The sequence below is a fragment of the Lygodium microphyllum genome, chromosome 8 (assembly GCF_053477565.2).
Source record: "Lygodium microphyllum isolate KBCC chromosome 8, Lygodium_microphyllum_v1.1.10, whole genome shotgun sequence".
Lineage (NCBI taxonomy): Eukaryota > Viridiplantae > Streptophyta > Polypodiopsida > Schizaeales > Lygodiaceae > Lygodium > Lygodium microphyllum.
The window spans coordinates 91,037,555-91,055,792 of NC_141142.1; positions in this window are offsets into that span (position 1 = coordinate 91,037,555).

The following is an 18,238-nucleotide window of genomic DNA, read 5'->3' on the forward strand; positions in this document are numbered from 1 at the left end:
ATACAACTTTTTTGAGGATTCTACGACTAAATTGCAAAGGTGTAAGTCCTTATCATTTTCTCTGCAACCTAAAACTTTTCATTACACTATCATTATGTAGTCTCAACCAAGACATTGACCTTCCTGACTCTGTATCTCCTGCATATGAACCCAATGTCAACCAAACTTTGTAGGACCCTTCCCAAGGTATCAAATTCCATTCTAGTCACATCATTAATCTTTTCCCCATGAAAATAGTTTTAGGCATCTTTAGTTCATTCCTCCCTATCCACTACAATCTCCTACAGCTATATCACCCTCTTGGGTCAAACAACCATAGTATAATTAGCCAATCGCTCATGCATACAAACCAAACACACTCTCTTGGATCAAATGGTAGTACATTGATCATGTCAAGCCTTGCTGATATCCCTAAACCACACTCTTATATGCATACTTTTCCTTAGATGAAAAGTCATAGCATCAACCCAATGTCTCCTTTATGCTTCTCTTCATCATCTACATCCAATAGAACATTGGATAAGACATGATTATCCCATAATCCCTTGCTAGCATGTCATCTGCATTCTCAAAATTTGTAGCATCTACATCCACAAACTCTACAACTAACATTTTAGAGTCTAGTTCATGTAGGACATTTCTAGGCATTCTATTATGGTGATTATGGTATTTTTTTCGAGCATTTTATGTTGGTTGACTAGCACTAAATGCTAGCCGACCAATTTCCATTTATTGCATATTGTTATCCTTTATATTTAGGCTCCTCCTACTCAATTAGCCATTATAACCTACAGCATCTATTGGAGAGAGGGAGTCGATGCCATTGCTTATGTAGCTAATGACTCATTGTTTTATGCGGTTATCTCGTGTTTGATATATGGATTCATTTCATGAGTATTGTTTTGAGTTCTCTTCTTTGCAGTGTTCTTCTGTTTTTCTTCTCTTTTATCCTTGTGTTCAGAAATTTATTAAAACATTTGTTTATGCTTCCATTGCTACATCCACTTTGGTCATGATATTTCATTTCAAGATCTTGGTTCCTATTGAAGTTTTCTATTGTTTGAGTTTTGTGTTTTGGCTTTTCTATTGCTTATTGAACCTATTATTGATTGTTGCAAACTAATTTTTCAACCTTGCAGACCATCTTCTGCTAATTTTTTGCTTGGTTTTTGCTCTCTTTCTCAGCCTTGCCTCTTTCATCCAGCCCATACATTGCCTCTTGGCTACGATAGAAGATTACCAACTATTTTATAGCATATTAAAAAAAAACACTGTCAAGGATACAAAGCATGCTCCATTTGAAAGTGTTAATTAGTGTGTTTCTCCAGTCAAGAAAGATATTTTCTTCAAGTTTGAGCCTATATTGGTGTAACACAAAGTAGAAAAGACTAAATAGTATCCTTCACCTTGAACTTCACTTGCTAGGGCTCACCATAGAGGGCCATAGCTCATATGGTTGATGGAGCCTCGTACAATATCTCTAACTTCTACCACACCTCCAAAGCTATATTTTAGGAGGTAACTATTGGAAAGACCTCTTTAGAAATGCACCAAAGAAGCATAGATTAAGCACATCATCATGTGTATCCCAAATAGGAACTACTTCCTCATAGTTATCAAAATCCCAATCATTTGAAAGAGGAGTGGGAATCTAGGGATGCATAACCTAGCTTGTAGATGCAATTGATGCAAAAAAATTATTTCTTGTTATATGAAAACATAAGCAATGCATGCATTAAATGGAGCAATACATGAATAGACTAATGCTGAAATTGAAATTGTAGATTACTATAGATAATGCCGACAACATATGGCTCTAGAAATAGGCCAATTTTGGTTAGGGACAGGTCGCCTAGATAGCAATAGGTAGAGAAAGATTACTAAGCAGTAATAGATGGTGATGGCAGACCTATAGTAGTAGAAAACAACACTTCAGGACTTAACACAAACATCAGCAAAACAACCATGTCACAAGTGGGTGCAACAATGGAAGTGTGTGAAATTGCTATAATAGACTGTAGAACACAAGAGAGGAGAGAAACTCCAAAGAAAAGGAAGAATACTACAAATAAAACTTAGAAGAATGCTTGGGAAATGTAATCCATATACCAAGACAAGAGACAGTACAATACTAGCAAATCACTAGTCAAATAGGTAGTAACATTGGCTCCCTCCTTGTAATAGGACCTACAAACATTAGAGTAACAAAAGTGAATGATTAAGAAGGGAGTCTAGCTTATAAATAGACCAAAAATATAAAAATTTAGCTAATTGAAAATGATAAAATAATCAGGTCATCCGAAACGGAAAATCCCCATTGACCACATATAGGTCCTAATAATCATGCAACTACATCATAAATTCCTAGCCCACTAATACAAACTCAAATTGACTAATCTGCTAACACTAAGGGTGGTGTCAGAGTTTTCTATCTACCAGAGATGGATCCTAAGCGCAGTAATCACCAATGAGAGTTGAAGATGTAGGAGTGGGTAGGTAGCAAAACTGCAACAACCAAGAGAATTATTAGAATAGGATGATCTACAATGAGCAAGGTGATAGCTATAGGCCTTGAATTGGAGCAAAATGCAATTAACCACAAAGTATAGTCAGCAAGGTTGCAATTATAGAAGGCAGAAGATGTCGAGGAGGGATTTTTACTGATTTTAATGATAACAAGTAGGTAGACATCATATCAAACACCGCAAATGCAAGATGGAGTTAATGGCAACAAAAGGCGGAGATTCTAGCCACACAAAGGCACTAGGCTCGTGGGTAGTTGTTGAAGGAGGTCCCAAATAACATGTATCCCTATGCATTCAACCTTGTTGGAAATGATAGCTCATTATTCCTTTGTAGAATCTCAATCCTTGTAAATCCTCCTAGACCAAATGGCATCACAAACTCATATATTGACTTATACTCCTCTTTCTCTTCTTCATTTGTGTCAATCTACTCATCTTTCACTAGGTTCTCCACTGCATAGGCCTCTTCTACATCTCCTCTATTGCATATCTTAATCCTCTTTCCTATCCTTGGTACCCTCATGTTAGTCTCAAACATCTCTATCAAAGCATATGTCACATGCAATACTTTACATCCATCAAATTTAGTCTTATTATATCCAAGAAATTGTCCTACTAAAGGACCATCCTGTAGAAAATTGCTCATACATTTTGAACCATAACTTGGATTACCAAGATTTAAAAAGAAAAAGTATATCCCCACTTGCAATATACAACTTTTCTAGAGATAGTTGGACCAAATTCCAAATATTTCAGTCCCTAAAATTTTATATGCGCCCTACAACTATTCATTGCAACAAGCAAACCTTCTTGACTCTATATCTCTTGTATATGAACTCAGATGCCAACAAACTTTGTAAGACCCTTTTCAAGATATAAGAGCCCATTCTAGATGTGTCATTCACCATTAATTGTCCCAATTAAAGAAGTTGTATATATCTTTAGTTCAACCATGCTTGTCCACTGCAGTCTGCTAGCCATATGGCCCTCCTAGGTCAAATATCCATTGGATAGTCAACCAATAAGGCATACATACATGCAAGACATCCCCTTCAGATTTTAATAACTTGTATATCACATGGAATATGTCAAGATCAAATATCAAAATCATTAACCCACTTAATCTTCTTAGGTCATCTTTCTTTGCATTTCAAACCTCAGTATCCTCTGCAACCTCCATCAATATCTCTCATGTATGTTTCATTATATGTTCACCCTTGACATTATTCACATTTTCTTTCTTGGTACCATTCATTTCTCTCAAATCTATAGCATCTATATCTTGAATTTGCATATCTACATCATCAAAATCTGTATCATTTACATCCACAAACTCTGCATAATCTTTCATCTCTTATTCATCCTCCATCTCTATATCACCTGCATGCTCTTCCATAGTTTCCTATGCATCTACAAACTTTGTATCTACATCCTGCATGTCATGTGCTCCATCTAATAATATTGCATATATAACTAGCATTAATATTGCATATGTAACTAGCATTAATGCATCAAACGATTTTGACTGAAATACATTAGCCCTCTATAATTCTGTTGGTTCAAATACATCAGCCCCCTGTTCACTTGACTAAAATACATCAGCCCTCTGCTCTATTTGCTAAAATAAATTAACATCCACTCTTTTTATCAATTGTTATAATCTTGCATCTCAATTTTTAGCAGATTTGCAAGAAATTTTGAATATGTAATGTTCCCATCATCACTTACTTCTTTTGTGCATCTCCATAGTCTACTTGAAGCAAAGTCTAGTAGGAGGAGGAGACTATTCACCCCCTCTAGTTGATTTCTCAAAAGTACTTGTATTGTCATTATCTCTCTTTCACTTTTCCTCTATAATCTTCTTTCCCTTTGACTTTTTCTAAATTTGCAACCCATAAGTCAAAGCATCCCTAATGATAAAAGGTAACTATGTAGGCATATCCTCAAAGATCTTCATCATTCCACCTTTATCAAAATTTAGAGCTATAGACATACCTAGCTAGACCTCAATATCAATACAAGAATCTTGAGATACAATGATCTTATTAATCCCAAGAAAATTTCCTATTCACCACTTGATACAATGAAGAAGAAGTCCTAAAACTATCTCATTTGGATACATAAATCATGCTCTCTTACAAGTAGAGACCAAGATACATGCAAAATGTATCAAAGGAAATCCCAAAGCTGCCCAAGATCCCTACTTTTTACACCTACTGTTGTAGGTAAACTCAAGATGATCGCTCGACCCAATATGCATATCCCAAGCAAGCCGCCTTACTGGGAATAAGGTACACAAGATCATAGTAATTCATTGCATAAATCTAATATATCTATAATAGCTCGTGAAATTGATTGCCAAGACCTTGCATAGATTATCTTTGCCCCTATTTATACATATTCTGTGTAATTCTTAGATTTTCCTTCTCAAAAGCATTTGATCAGACTCTAAAACAAAAGCTTAAAGCTTTTTTCTTTATACAAAGCATAAATGATGAAAAGAATGATGTTTTTTCTCTCTGTAGCATCTCAAAGGACTCATCCATGCCCTCAAAACAATCATAGTGATTCATCATACTATGGGCATCCTCAATCAATACCTTGCATCTACATAACTCAAATTGAATCGTAACTCAAATTGGTGAGCTTTTAAAGCAAAATGCATCTACATTCCAATCTACAACTTTTGTAAAGCCACTAGAATCAAATTTTGAAAGCCTATAACTTACTTTTCCTTAGTGGAGTCCACTATAGACATCAACTTTCTAAACCTTTGTCTTTCATATACTAGCTCGGTTAGTGATCAAACTTGGTAGGCCCATTCCTTAGGTGTAAAAGATCAACCTAGATGTTTCAATTACCATTAGAACCTCTTTGATTAATGCTAGATTTCAAATACAAAATCTTCCCTAAACTGTCAATTGCATCAACATGCTTCCATAACCTCTATTTGGGTCAAATGGTCACATCATAATTGCCCAATAATTCATACATACAAATCACATCTTGTAATGGGAGCTCACGCTCAACCACCAAGACCCACGGACTACTTATTCTTTAAGGTATTTCAAGCAAGCACAATTGGCTATCTCTCACCTTGCCAACGCACCTTCAATCCTATGGGGATGTAGTGAGCTTACCTTGATGCCCAAATGAGTAGCCTCCTCCCTCAAGAAACATGATAGCTCCACGATTCTAGATGCAAGCTCAAGCAACCTCAAGCCTCCACCTTCAAGCTCCATCCTCCATAGTCATGCATGAGACAAGAGAAGAGAAGAGAAAAGAAGAATAGAGGAGACGATGGAGAGCTTCTCCTCCTCGATCCCTCGCCCTCACATGCTGACTCCCTCACACTCTCACACTCTCTCTCAAGCACACATAAGCAAGCAAGAAGGAGAGAAGAAGAGAAGAAGAAGAGATCATGTTTGCCACACACAAAAGAATGAGCTTCTCATTCACTTTTTGAGTTTTTATACAAATTCCTAATTCCTTTTGGGTAGTCATCCCCTTTTTTATATGGCCAGTCTAGGCCCTCTTTCCCATTTCCCTCCTATCTTCTTACCTTTCGTTTTACCTCTCATCTACCCTTACAATTTGCACAAGATGGAATGTCATACTCTTTTACAAAATTTTGAGGGGCGCCTTGCATTTAAAAATGTGCTTTTGTCTTAGACTTAGATTTGGAGGCCTCCCTTGCACTTGATCATTTCCCTTCGTGCTTCTTCTTTTGTGTTTGATTTTCTTTTAGGCTACCTCTTCTAGTTGGACTTGCGTTTTTCTACTTTTTCTTATGCTAAGGTTAATATTATCCCCCTCCTAGTTGAGTGCCAGGCACTTATGAATAGTAGTTGGAAGGTGGGATGGGTGTAGCCAGATGGCTTTTCGAGTTTGTATACAAGCCCTTGGTGAGGATGGTGTGGGATGGATCCGCCCTTGAAATTGCAGATAGTGTTGGGGCGGGTCCCTCCCTGATGTTGTGGATTGGCCCTTTGAAAATTAAGATGGTGTTGGATGGTAGATCCCTCTTGGAGAATGGTGGGTGGGTGGACTTGTCCTTGAAATTGAATATGGTGTTGGATAGATCCCTCTTCTCTCCCTTCGAGGTCGATACAACACGATCTTAACCTAGCTTTTCCCTACTCCCTTCAAGTTGCCTTATCCCTTCACCTATGTCCATTTGGACTTTAGTACTTGCACAGGAGAGGCAACCTAGTGCTCTTATAAAACGAGTTATATTGTGACCCACACTTTTCTTGTGAGAGCCCTCGGAGGTTCTCCCTCATCCTTGAGATAGCCTTGCTAGAATATTCAATGCTTTCCTTTATCTTTGAGAGAGCATCATTCATCCTTGATAGGACCTCCCTCATCCTTGAGAGAGCCTTGCCAAAATATTCAGAGCTCTCTCACGTTTTTTTTAAAAGCTTGCCTTCTCTTGCACTTTTCCTGCGCTCTGAGCAGAATGAGCTTCTTCATTCACTTTTTGACTTGGTCTTCCTCTACTTTGTTTCAACTACATGGTGACATGTCGTGCAATAGTGGTTGTGTAAGTTGATGATGATGGGGTTTCATAGGGATTGGTCCTGGGAAAGAAATTGATCCACCGGTTGAGGTGGTGGAGGCCGAGAGTGAATTGAGTGGATGATGGGGCCTCCAAAGTTGGTGGGTTGCAGCATTTGTATTTACTTGAAAAGAAAAGAAGGTGCACTACATGGGGGTGTGTCTACCTTACCCTGTGGTGTATTGTGCTAGTTGAACCGGGAGTTGGGTCATGCAAGCCTGGGTGTTGTCCCACACTTGAGAAACCAGTTCATGCATCATTGTATGTTTGGTGCATGGCGTAGGGAGACAAGTCTAGAAGTCCTGCCCTTGAGGTTCCCTAAGCGTGAAGTGGGGGATGGTGTCAAGATCGTGGGAGAGAAGGAAGGAGTCTCGCTTGAAGATTTCTTGCTTGCACAATGGGGGAAGACACACAAGGGTGGAGGCTGAAAAAACAGTTTTCCTCTTCTTAGTTGTGTAAGCCAAAAGAACTCTAGTACAAAGAAATAGAAGAACCCTATGTATGGGTCTCAAACCAAACTCAAATAACTAAGGCGGCATACTAACTGAGCCACGAACTAGAGTAGATAAGGATAGCTATCATGTAGCTATTATTCATCGGCGGTGTACCAACCGCGTCTGCAACTGACAAGTCGGTGACATAAGTACTCAACGGTCACCCTGGCGTATCACGAGTGGAGCTCGATATCTCAACAGATGGGGCTATATAAAAAATACTAGGTGTAGTAATTGTGGCACTCGAATAATTTGAGAAACTTAGTCCTTTCCTTTTCTTTTTTTTTCTTTATTTTCTTTCTTCTCTTTTTTTTTTGAATTACATACACATGACAAGAAGCTAGTCTTCGTCATCCGAGTCGTGAGAGGGTGGTTCATGGGGGATTAAGAGATTTTTCAAGAAATTTATAGCTCTACATGTACCCTCTGAGGTTCAAACGTACTTAGAGAGGGATGGTGGAAAGAAATGGACAATTGTAATAGGTGAAGCAGCTATTATTTATATCTTCTGAGAGGGCTAGGAAAAATGAGGAGAGTAGAGTAGCTTGCATCATTATTCTAGCCATAGCGCACTTGTCTATGCCATCGGGATTAAAAAAGAGTGCTGGGAGGCGGTGCTCTTGTGGTGCTAGGTCCTGCCTTAGTAGTATTCTGAGAAATCTAAGATAGTTACACGTGGTGATGAAGGCGAGATTGGGGGAAGAAGAGAATTTGTCAATAAAGTAAACTATTGAGGCATAAAGGTCCTCTGATGTGAAGACTAGGGCTTCTTCGGGTTTAGTATCATTCGCATTATAGATCAATGGAAAGTCATATATGCCATGGATGCTTGGGTTAAAATCCACTCCTACCTTTCTTGGATATGACATGAAAGTTGGGTCATTTCTTTCAAACGGTAGGGTATTACAAAATGCCATCTAGGTGTCCATGTTTACATCCAAAATTTGCCTTCTCCAAGTCGGGGTAGGCATTCATAGCCTTTCACTATTTTGGGCACTTCAAAAAAAAAAATCTGCCAAAAATCTACATCCTCTGTCCCCCATAAGGTAAGGTTTTGTCCCCTCTCAAATATCCATTTGTCTCCCAGCCTCCTTTTGACATCAATTACCTCTTCCCCCACCTTGACTCGCAGTACTCCGCACAAGTTGGCAGGAAATTAGAAATTAAAGTCGAAGGTCTTACGACCAGTCTCTTGTTGTTCCTAGATTACGATTTCAACATTAAAGCTTGCTGGAAAGTCATCTTGGCTTGGTGGGATAGGTGTTGTTGGCACTATTGTCGATTGAGCTTTCAGCCTCCTGTATGCTTGCTCTACCATCTGTTCTCTCTTTCTTTTAAGTGTATCTTTCCTTTCTAGAGAGGTGTGCACTTGTTGCTGCTCTTCTGGTCAAGGGGAAGGAGGTAGTGGGTGTGGGAGATTTTGCTCAACTGCCAAGACCCTCAGATTGCTTATTGTTTCAAGCATTCCAAGCCGAGCACTAATGGCTACCTCTCACATAGCCGACGCACCATCCATATCTATGGGTGTAGTGAGCTTACCTCCATGCCGATCGAGTTACCTCCTCTCCTGCGCACTCCAGTAGCCCCACAATCCAAGTGCAAGCTTCAAGCATGCTCCATCCTCAAGCTCCACGCTCCAAGCTCCATTGCCACGAGCAAGAGAAGAGAAGAGAAGAGAAGAGAAGAGAAGAGAAGAAGTGATGGGACCTCAAATGGGCCAGCACTGGCTATGGCACTAGCCGGACCTCATGCTCATAACCGACAAAAACACCCTCACAGCCTCGCGGGTGTTATGGACTATCAGGACCATAACAGGAAATGCAGGAAATTAGCACTACAGGGAACTTCCTGACACAATTTACAACCATTACACATACCTAATCTTCAGGAATACCATGCAAACATGATCTACATATCATAAACATCAATGCTGAACCACTGTTCTGAAAACTATCACACAGTTTATCATCATCATATTCACTCCTGATCAAATAACTTGAAACAAACATCACGAATATTCAGGACACAGATACACAGTGTTAGAACCAGACATAAGCGACCAGAATCTGGTGCTGTCCTGAAGAATATCTCATTTCTCATCACGCAGGAATATAAAAGACACGAACTCTTGACTGTCAAGAAGGTGCCTGAATGTTAGGTTAAAACCTGAATGCTTCATATGATATCTTAGGTCACTTTCCATATGCTAGTTCTACATGTATGCTAGTACTAAGGTATAAAATAGTACTAAGTAGATGATGGAATTCAAGCCCTAACACATGGCACAGCCTAGTGGATGATTCGGACAGTCATGACTGGAACCCACAAGCATGCATCTAAATGATATGCAGACTAACCCAAAGAACATAGTTATACCTTGCCAGAGGCCTTGCACCCCTTGATAAGCCACACTGAGCAACAGTGAGTAGAGCCCCTCTAGGATACTCAAAGCCCTCTGGTGTAGTTGAATAACTAGCCCTAAGTGTCAATAAAATTTCAAGGCAACATGCCAGTACTGGAAACCGATCAAGTACAATAACATCCATACTACATCATAGAGAACAAAGATATAGAACCATGAATGAATCAATAAATCACTACTCCAATGGCAAAGAGTAGAAAATTTGATCAAGAAATATGTCGATGATGCTTCAACATCTGCATCATAAGAAATATATGGCAATATACCACACAGCTTGAATCTCGAACAAGAAACTGCATCTCCAAAGAAATATGCAAGATAATCCAAGAAAACTTGTAAAAGAAAACAATAAAGAACTGCATTTGCATCTGCATCATACTCATCCATAGCTTCAATATGTACCATATCACCCCAAAAATATTGCTTTGCATCAATCCAAACTGATAAAACATATATCTCTTGACATTCAGGTACATGAAAATCCCGATCTTCAGGTTGTTGCTGTACTTGCTGTTTTCCATACTCTAGCTGTACTTTCTGGTCTAATTCCTGCATTTTAAGCTGTTGCCACACTTTTTCTTGCATCAGGAACTCAAATTGTTGTTGTAGGAATTCGGGTTGCAGAAATTCGAATTTCAAGAATTCAGGTATCTGCTGTCCATGCTGTGATTCTGACATTACCAGCATACCTAAACACTTCTGAATTACTAAAATCTGCTGAAAACTTGAAAATTCCAGCAAACCTGAAAAATCATCTTGCAGGTAAAGAATTTGAGCACTTCTTGATAGAGAAAACTGCAATATACTTCTGGAAATATCATCTAACTTATCCAATATCCTCATTGCCATGCTCAAAAACTGAGTATCCTAAACAATATCAACCATTTCTGTGCCAAAACATCAACTGCAGAGATATCCACTACGGCAGATACTTGCCCAATACTATTGGCTTCAACTTCATTTCCAAACTGATTAGAATACTTAAAAACTTCAGAAATATGAGGATGAACTAAAACATTAACAACTTGATCATTATCCTGATCATTCACATCTGCATTGTCCACTACAGGCTCAAATTCTTTAGTATCCTGATTTTGGGAATTTTCCTGCTGCTCAGGATTAGGGTACATAGCTCAAGAATTCTGAAATAATTTATCCAATTCAATTCCTAAACTTTCCTGAACTTTAGACTACTCCTTCCTTGCCAAAAAGTCTTCAGGATGCTCTCTTGAACAGTTATAAACTGCAATAAGACCAATCTGTTGATTTTCAGGAGTTTCTTGCTGAAAAACTTCAGGATAAGTAGTGCCTTGGTCTTGAATTAATTTATACTTCTCATTCCATATGTTGTCCTGAAATTCAACCTATTCCTGCTATTCAAGAAAACTGCCTGAATGTTGTCCTGACAGATTTCGAACTGCAAATTGGACAATTTGCTATTCTAAAACTGCATTTCCAGCCATGTTGAGCTGCTCCTGATACCCTTGAATGATACCATCAACATTTATCTCGAACATAGGTACCATTGAATCATTTTCTTGAAAAAAAAATTCTTCCACATCACTGTCTACTTCATCTACCATATCAATTGTCTGTGCATACAGATCCTCAAGAATAACATCATGATTTGGAATATAAGAATAAGCCAACTGAGTATGTAAATTAGCAATTACATTATCTTGCTGAGAAACAACTGCTGAAAAGCATTAATGATCTCCGAATAATGAGAAACTTTCAAATCCATTACAGTCTTGACATGAAAAACCTCTTGTTGAAGCAATGCTTTCTCTTCCTGAAGCCGATTAATGACAGATAAAGCTTCAACTGCCACAATTTCAGTTGCATTCCTCTCCTTTTCCAAATCAGAAGAAAGCCATTCAATCATCTCAATTGAAGATTGAGTCATAGGACACAACTCATGCAAATCTTCATGAAAAACACATGAATGGACTGATTTTTGCAATTCTTGACCTTCAGTCTAGTGTGGTAGACATGTATTGTTGAGTGTTGAAATGACTTGTTTTTTGGCTGATTTTTGTTGTTTTTGAGAGCTGAATGGTTGATTTATGAGATGATTGATTGATTTGGAAGTGGTTTGAGAGTGTTTTGGATGATAATGATTGGGTTTTGGAAGATCATGATGTTTATTGGTGGTTCTGTGATGTTCTGATAGGTTCTGATTGGTTCTGTATACCTTCTGTTTTGTTCTGTTTTGGTCTGTTTTGTTCTGATTGTCTTCTGTAAGGAGGGATGGAGTATTGATTGATGAAGATTGAGATATTGAGAAAGCTTATTGAATGGTTTTTGAGAGTTTGGAATGGTTTGAGAATGAGTTATGTGGTTTTGATGATCTTCTGTAACCTTCTGTAGGTCTTCTGTAGAGCCTCTGCTTCTGTTTCTGTTCTGTTCTGTACTGTAGCTGTTCTGGTACTGTTTTGTAACTGTTCTGTATGCTTCTGTATGTGTTGTGATGGATGAGAGTGTAGCTTGGGAAAGTTTTCTAGCCTTGGAAAGAGGTGAATACAAGTGCAAAAGAGCTGAAAGAAGTAGAAGAAGTAGCTGCTGAAGACTCAAGTGAAGACTAGAGTGAAGTGACAGTAGTGAGCTATGAAAGGACACTGTAGTGGCTCTGGTGACTTTTCATATCAGACATACCTCTTTGGAGGGGTATCCACGACCTAAGAAGAATTATTGAGTGTGATTTTGAGAGATTGTAGTGAGGATATGATGTATTATTGATAGAGAGAGAGAGAGAGAGTCAGAGATAGCCAATTCTACTGAAACAAAGTGATTGTATATGAGAGATTGAGAGAGAAGACTATGAAGATATTGAAGATGAATATTATGTGATGTATTTCCATTCAAAGATGGTGTATTCCTTTGCTTTCTGTGTTCTATTGATGGATTTTGTGAAGATATTGAAGAATATGGTTGATTCTATCAAATCCGTGGGAGATCTACATGATGCTGCATGAAGATTTGTTGTGCATGGTGTTCTTTTCTTCATTGTGATCATATGAAACATGATAAACAAGCTTGTTGATGTTACAAGATAGATTTTCTTGCAAGAGAATTCCTTTTTCCTTGGTGTTCCTCTTGGGGCTCCATGTTTTTGGTGCGCAGCCGGGGAAACTTGCCATCAACAAGCACCAGAAGAGGCTGAAAATGGAGGAAATGGCATTGCCAAGAAGAGAAGAATTTAATGGATGTTTGTAAAGTTCATTCTTCCACTGAAGAGTTAGAATTTCTCATAATCAAAGCCACTTTCCACAAGAAGTTCATCCCACAATGGCAGAAACACATCACCATCATGATGCATGCTCTATGTGGTGGACAGTTTCCTCTTCCTGTTGAAGCAGCAGAAACTTGCATCTTGGTGGCAAACTGTTTGGGAATAAACTGAAGAGTAGATCAGAGAGAATGACCATCTGTGGAAGATTTGGCATTCATTGAGAAGTTTCCAGACAACATCAAGTGGGAGATTGTGAAGAAGCTTCAGGAGTCTTGGTCTGTAGAGGTACACAGGGACAAGAAGGAAAAAAGTTGGAATTTGTTCGTGGACGCTCAACAACAAGATACATGGGATGCTTGGTGTACTGATAATCTTCTGTTTGTTCAATTAGAAACCCACTGGAAGTTGGTAGACAGAGTGTTTTTCACAACATACACTGTTGAAACCATCAGAAGCTAGCATTACTATGATGATGGCACCACCACAATGCTCAGACGTATGCATTTTGACACCTTCAGAACCGAATACTTTCCTCTGTGCAGTGGCATGAAAGCAAAATTCAGGGACATTAAAAAGAAAGAAGTAGAAGAACTGTTGGCAAGAGAGTCCTCCAGAGACTGAAGCCTTCTGTTAACCCTCTGTGGAGCACTAACAACCCAGTGGAGCCAACCCCCTGATGAATGACGCAATAAAGAGGCAAGCGTTAAAACGAGTCCAGAGGTACGTGAGAAGAAAGAAAGCAAAAATCAGAGCCGAGAGCGAGCTCGCAGCAGAAGCCGCCTTTGACGCCCTTGCGGAACTCTTTATAGAAGTCCCAATGGCACATCAAGCCCTTCCTCCTCCTGCTGGAGGTCCACTTCCAAGCCAGATCCGTCCTAGAAATATTGATGACAGGCCAGCGAATGTAGTCCCATTGCCAGTTTTTAAGGGAGAGTACAATGAAGACCCCGATCTTCATGTAGCAGAGTTTATGGTAGCATGTGTGGCTAACAATGCCAGAACCCCTGAGCATTGGTTAGCAATATTCCCCGCCACTTTCAAGGGCGCGGCGTTTCAGTGGTATGAGAGACAAGCAGCAGGAACTTTTGACACATGGGACGACCTGAAGTTGGCCTTCCTCACCAAATTTAGGCGTGAAGGTTTTGAAGAGCGGATGCGAGAGGAATTTATGAACCTAAGTCAATCCTCTGGAGAAAGAGTGGAAGCTTATGTCTCACGAATGGAATCCATCCTGAAGAGATGGACTAACCATAATCTAGATGATGGCATTCAAAAGGGGGTGTTTCTCATAGGATTACAACCAGAAGTCCGTAAGTTTGTGGGGCTGCAAAGACCAGCCACACTACAAGCTGCAACAGAAGGTGCAAGATTGTATGATGAAGTGGAAGCTAGATTAGCGATGAATTCAGGAAGAGGAGTCCTATCTCCTCAGATGCCAGGAATGATGTATCCACCCAATGCAGTTCCAGGGACTGTTCCCTATCCCTACCAACAGATGCCCTCGGTATCACAGTACAGTGCACCAAATCCACAGTGGCCACAATCCATGCCTCAAATGGTGGTTCAACCACAACAACAATGGTCCCAACCAATTTCCTCAATGCCAAATCAGCAGCAACAGTGGAATCCTACCAACTGGAGCCAACAGCCAACAGTTCAAATAGGAGCTCTGAATCAGAACCAGAACAGAGATCCCTCTGTACTAGCCCAACCCGTTTATGCAGTGATTACAGAGACTCCTCAAAACCCTCCTACGAGTGCCTCAGGAGGAGAAAGCTTGAAGGATTACTTATCCAACTCAGTTGCAAATATCAAAAAGGAGTTGATGGATGTGATTACAGAACAACTACAGACGCTGAAAGTGAATACCGCCAGCATATCTAACGTTGCAGGAGCAAGAAGAGATGTGATGCGGTCAAATACTTGGTGCGGTGTCATCAAGCATGCCATTTAGCCACTGAATATACACGAAAACCAACTATTCCTGGGGCCTTCTGTTCCTACTGTTTGCGGAAGAACCATACAGAGGACATTTGCTCTCTGAAGGAGATGCATGATAGGAGAAGGAAGGAAGAAGACGCAAGATTCAACTTGCTGGAATCCAAAATGACAACCCAGGATATTGGACCCAAGCCTAGAGAGTTTGGTCCTAATTTCGGACCCAGAAGATTTCCCTCTCAAAGTTATAGAGGAAGACAGTCTGGTGGTGGTCAGAGATCAGAAGTGGAATGTTACAGATGCAGAGAAAAGGGACACATCTCACCAAATTGTCCAAATCCTCGAAGGTCAGTGGATTACAAGCCCTTATGTAGTCGATGCAAAGGAGAAGGCCACACTGCAAAAGATTGTCCAAGCCCAGCCCCAGTGAAAAACAGTGCTACTGATAGTCCGGCCAAGGCCCAAGAGCCTACCTCCAATTTAGTGGAATTGGAAGTTGCTGCCATTACGCATGCAAAGCAGAAGGAACCACCTGTCCAGAAAGAAAATAACCCTCTTGCCAGAACATTGAAGTTCAATCTTCCATCAGAAGAACAGAACAGAACAGAGCCTGACAGTGCCGTACAGAGCACTACAGTGCCACAGAGAGTTACAGAGACAGTTACAGAGACAGGACCAGAGGTCCAGGATATAGAAGAGGAGGACGTGCCACAAGTAGCAGAAGAAGTTCCCATGATTGCCCTGTTGGAAGAAAGAGGGAAAATGAAAATGGGTGTTGCCCCATTCCCTACTCGGTTAGAGAAGCCAGTGGATCCTATTAAGAAATACGATCTGGTCAGAGATCTAGATACCTTTAAACCAAACCTCACATTCTGACAATTATTGATGTTGTCTCCCAGTTGCCGGAAAAGGTTCAAAAGTATACTGACAAGAAGACGTGGTTTAAGGATTGCTCCCTCAACAGTGACAAAGTCCAACAAAGCTCCAGAGCCTATCAAAGAAGTGGATGTGGCTAATGCTTTCCTAGATCCGGGTACTCCAGAGACTGGCGCGTGGATAGAAGGCTGCTTCATTGCAAATGCACTGATTGATGGAGGCTCATCAGTAAACATTATGACAGATGTGACAATGAAGGATTTAGGCCTACAAGGTGTGCAACCCACCCAATGCCTCATCAGACTGGCGGATCAGAGTAGGATCAAGCCTTTGGGCATTCTCCCATATGTGAAGACTACAGTGGCTGGAAAAGATTATTGGCTAACCCATCTGGTGGTGAAGCCAAACTCTTATGGTACATCCTACCCTCTGTTACTGGGTAGACCATGGCTTTTTGAAGCCCGAGCAAGGACGGATTGGTTCAAAGGAACCTTGACCTTGGGTAGAGGACCCAACAAAGTGGTGCTGAAACTGTATGGTTCTCAAAAAGGACATGGATCCACCTCCTTGGAATTATCTTCTGACTCCCCTAATGAGGCTATAGATGGAACATCAACAGACGAAGATGCTGTCAAACAGATCCTTCCCAAGAAAACAGTGGCACATTCCTTAACAGTGGATACTGTAAGCCGACTTCCAAAAGATGCAAAGCCATTATCAATGGGTGAATACTTCCTGCCTGAACCAAGAATGACTTCTGAAATCACTTCTAACAGTGAGATAGAAGCTTGGATGTACTGCTCTCCCTGTTACATGGCCATAGCAGAAGCAAAGACAGAGGCAGAAGAGGAAACAGAGAATATGTTCTTCTGTTACAGAGCTCCTACAGAGACAGAGACAGAAGCAGAGACAGAGACAGAAGCAAAGACAACAGCTGAAGCAGAGACAGAGACAGAAGAGGATGGATATGATATGGAGGAAGAAGATTATGAAAGAGAAACGGAAGAGTCTATCCCACCTGAAGAGGATACATTTGAGGAAGAAGTTCCAGAAGCATCAGAAGCAGATGAGCTCATGCTATGGGACAGAATGGCGATGGTACCATTTGGTCTGGTAAATGGATCCTCTTATATGCAAAACCTTTATAAGGAATGGATTAAGAAGAACAAGCCGTCTTTTAGCAAAGGCTCATGCCGTTCTAACCCATCTTTGCCAAAGAAAGATGATGATGATGCACCGTGCCAACAAGCACCAGTCCCACCAATCCAACAGGCATCAGAGGGTCCCTGTTATGTGACGTTCCTGGATGTGTTATCTTCAGAAGAGGAGTCTTCAAGCCAAGAGATATTTAATTTTGAAACCAAACCCGAAACGGCCCTAATCCCATTCCAACATCTCAAGGAGCAAATTAAGCCTCCACCAAAAGAAGAAGTTGGTTCTAGTGGAACATCAAAAGAGGACACCACTCCCTTGAAGGAGTCGGATCTGTATCCAGAAGCAGTCCGTGGGACCTTCATCTGTGAAGTAGAAGGTGAAAGGCAGTTAACCTTTGTGGATTCAGAAGGCACTGAACACCACTTGAAGGTGGGTAGCAGCCTTCCAGAAGAGGAGTTGTCAACCTTGTACAACTTGTTGAAAGAAAATTTGGATGTGTTTGCATGGTCCTATAAAGACCTAAAAGGGATTGATCCCACAATATGTCAACATCATATTGACTTGGAGCCTGATGCCAAGCCAGTACGGCAACGACAGAGGCGAATGAACCTGAATTATTCCACATTGGTGAAAGCGGAGCTGCTGAAGCTTCTGGAAGCCGAGTTCATCTATCCAGTGGCAAATAGTGAATGGGTTTCACCCATCGTGGTTGTACCCAAGAAGAATGGCAAATTGCGAATATGTGTGGATTTCCAAAAGCTTAATTCCAAGACAAAGAAGGATCACTTTCCTATCCCTTTCACAGACCAATTGTTGGACACAGTGGCAGGACATGAGCTTTATTCCCTTCTGGATGGATTCAGTGGATACAACCAAGTCCAAATCGCAGAAGAAGACCAATCCAAAACAACCTTCACCACAGAATGGGGGACCTACGCTTACCGAGTGATGCCGTTTGGACTCTGCAATGCCCCTGCTACTTTCCAAGGAGTCATGATGGCTGCATTTCAGAATCATCTGCACGACTTTATTGAGGTA